Source organism: Gadus morhua, chromosome 3 (genome assembly GCF_902167405.1).
Source record: "Gadus morhua chromosome 3, gadMor3.0, whole genome shotgun sequence".
Taxonomy (NCBI): Eukaryota; Metazoa; Chordata; class Actinopteri; order Gadiformes; family Gadidae; genus Gadus; species Gadus morhua.
Genome location: NC_044050.1, coordinates 3,506,192 through 3,509,799, shown reverse-complemented (window position 1 = coordinate 3,509,799; position 3,608 = coordinate 3,506,192).

Here is a 3,608-nt window from a genome sequence, read left to right as displayed (position 1 = left end):
TGTGTCGCCACTCCCAACCACCAGGATGTCATCAGCTATTGGTTCAATGCCAGCCAGGCCTGCTAGCAGTTCGTGTTGTTTGCGTTGGTAGATCTCCGGTGCTACAGAGACACCGAATGGGAGTTTGAGCCACCTCATGCGACCCCACGGTGTCCAGAAGGTCGTCAGGCGGCTGCTTTCATCATCAAGCTTGCACTGTAGAAAAGCATCGCGAGCATCCACCAGTGTGAAAATGCGAGCCTTGGGTAGCTTGTACAACACATCTTCCAGTGTTGGCATGTGATAGTGAGACCTCAGCAATGCTCGGTTAAGGGGTTTGGGGTCAATGCACAGTCGTATTTTTTCTGGTTTTGCGACAGTCACCATATTACTAATCCACGCCGTGGGCTCGCTCACTGGTGTGATGTTGCCTGCTCTGATGTGCCTATCTAATTCTTCCTTGACTTTCTCCCTCAACGCTACCGGAACATTTCGAGGTGCACATTGTACAGGGGGTATATTTGGGTCCAGCTCAAAGTGTATCTCACCTGGGACTGACTCGATTGGGCCATTGAAGATGTCAGTGTAGTTGCTTAGCAGCTGATCTTTAGTGAGGGGCGTGCACTGATCTGCCTCTATCTTATGCAGCTCCTCTGGAATTGTGAATGTCATTAGGCCTAGGCGCTCGCATGTGGCCCCAGAGAGGAGAGGCTCCTGCTGAGTTTCCACTACCTCAAAGACCAGGTCATGCTTTTTCCCTCTAATGACACATTCTGTGTGGAATCTCCCCTGTGATAGCATAGTTTCCCCAGAATATAGTTTTAGCTTAGTTGTGCTCTGTTGTAGCGCTGTCCTAGGTGACAACTTCTCTTTGATCTTTCTGCTCATCACGTTGCAAGTGGCACCTGTATCTAGCTGGCATGCTTGCTTTTTTTTGTTCAAACGCAGGTGCACGAACCATTTGAGCCCTTTAGATTTTATATTGCTGATGCATTCTGTGGCCAGGAACATGTCATCTGTATCTGTGTCCCCTTGCTCAACATCTTCAAGCGCATTTACTTTTTTTGTCTTGCTACTAGCCTGACATACTTTTGAAAAGTGGTTTGAGATGCCACACGATCGGCATGCCTTACCGTAGGCTGGGCACTGCTCTCTGCCCCGCTTGTGGCTGTTTCCACAGTATTTGCAAGCCTGCTGTATATCTCTTCCTCTCCTGTCTTGAGGTCCACGTCTCCCGTATTGCCTGTCTGCGGAGTTTACACTGTCCGTTTGCAATTGTGGGCTCTCCAAGGTTTTCATGCGTGTATCGGTTAGCTCTGCCAGGCGACATATACCGACTGCCGTTGCTAACATCAGATCACGTTCACGCAGCAAGCGCCTCCTGGTGTTTTCGCTTGCGACACCAAGCACGAGCTTGTCCCGAATCATCTCGTCCTTTGGCCCACGGTACTCACACGATGCAGCTCTCTCCCGTAGTCTCGTTATGAAACTGTCAATTGGCTCATCAGTCTCCTGCTTGCAGCATCCAAACTTATATCTCTCATAAATCACATTTTTTTCCGGCTTAAAATATTCTCCGAGAGCATCTAGGATGGCGGTTGGGTCTTTCTTTTGGTCGTCATCCAAAATCACATTGTGCATATAGATATGACGGCACTCGCTACCCATTAGCCGTCTTAGCGCGGCTGCCTGCACTTCTTCTGCCTTTTCATTAAGGCCCGTAGCTAACACAAAGTCCTCGAATTCCGCACGGAAAACTTCCCAGTTCTTCGCCAGATCCCCGGACATCTGCATGCCCTCTGGTGCCGGAATCATATTGCTCGAGTTCGCCATATTATTCTAGTTAACTTTGTCAACTATCCCACTTCTGACGCCATGTTTCAGTTCAAGCTTTTAATGAATGAATACACATCAAACGCGCACTGCCTTATGGGCTTCAGCATAACGTAACATAACACTAGAACGTAACGTAACGTAACACACTCAACATCCATAACACCTATGTCCTAGAATAATTAATTTGTATTCCGTTTTAGGCCATCTCACTAAAGGTCACTTAAATGTAGCCTATTTAAGCTCACCAAGTCCAGTATTCAGAATGAAAAGCATTTATTCACAAATACGTTCTATTTTTTTGACAAGCGGATCCGACAGTCACGTGCAAGTATGCAAATTAGCCATGTGCGCCAAACAGAAGATAGACGCAATGAACTGATTGTTGTGCATTGTTGTGGATATGTAGGCTGTTTAGTTGTGGTTGTTTGTGGTCTTAGTGAAACAGTCTTGCCTTGGAGTTGGAGAAGTTGGAGTGATTGTGTGAATGTGCGAGAGAGAGCGCACCTGCCGTGGTGATGTTGGGCTTGTAATGGGCTTATATGTGATCAATGATGTATCTGTCTGATCGTATTAGCTGTAGATGGATGGTTAAATAATGTCACAAGATCGGTCATACTGCAGGCTCTCATTTGCAAATGCACTGATTGTGTGCCCGTCTCCGATATGCTATATAGCCGCGGCCACATATGGAAAGCCAAGAAGGCCACAATCCGGCCCTAGAATGGCGCGGTAAAAGTGCAAAACCGTACGGAATCCGTACGGAATTCTTGCCAAATCGTACAGAATCCGTACGGAATCCGTACGGTTTCCGTACGGATTCCGTACGGATTCCGTGCGGTTTTGCACTTTTACCGCGCCATTCTAGGGCCGGATTGTGGCCTTCTTGGCTTTCCGTATGTGACCAACCCTTAGCCAAACCAAACCCTTCTGGTGGAATTACGTCCAAGGGGACCAAAGAGGTGTTTCGTTGACGTGTGTAAATTGTTTATTGTGCTTAAATGAGAGAGAAGGCCTGCAGCTGAAGAGGAACCCCACTCCAAGAGGAAACCAAAGCCAAGCTAGGGCGAAGATTTCAGTGGCAGGGACCACAGGCCCCACTAAGCTTGGCCTCTCTCTCTCTCTCTCTCTCTCTCTCTCTCTCTCTCTCTCTCTCTCTCTCTCTCTCTCTCTCTCTCTCTCTCTCTCTCTCTCTCTCTCTCTGATTTCACCGTTGATTTCAGTTGTTTTCACCTTAAACCCTTTTTCTGCCTGTTTCTGGTTGGTTAATTGGTTATCCCACTGTTGTGCATCATAGACCAGGCGCCTACAATATATATATATATATATATATACGCGCACACACGCACACGCACACACACACACACACACACACACACACACACACACACACACACACACAGTATTTTAACCATTAGGTGGCAGCAAAGTCTTTTGTAAGTTTATTCATGATCCCTATTGACCTGTAGACCTTCTATTTAAGGCAGTGGTTCTCAACCTTTTTTGAGCAAACGCCCCCCTGACCTTACGCTGATCCTCTGGCGCCAAAAATGGAATCACGTTCCCAGCGCCCCCCTAGGTTGTGCGAACGCCCCCCAGGGGCCCGTTGAGAAACCATGATTTAAGGAGTAGGAAAACACCCGTTAATTTGATAAATTGTGTTTACTGTCAAACGTTCAAATAGTCCTACGTTCTTAAAACATGTGTTTTCCACAGAAAGAAAGTTTGAGAGAGACATGTATTTTGATGGTAGGTCCATTTTAATTCTGGCTTTTTCTTTGTTATATTTATTTCAT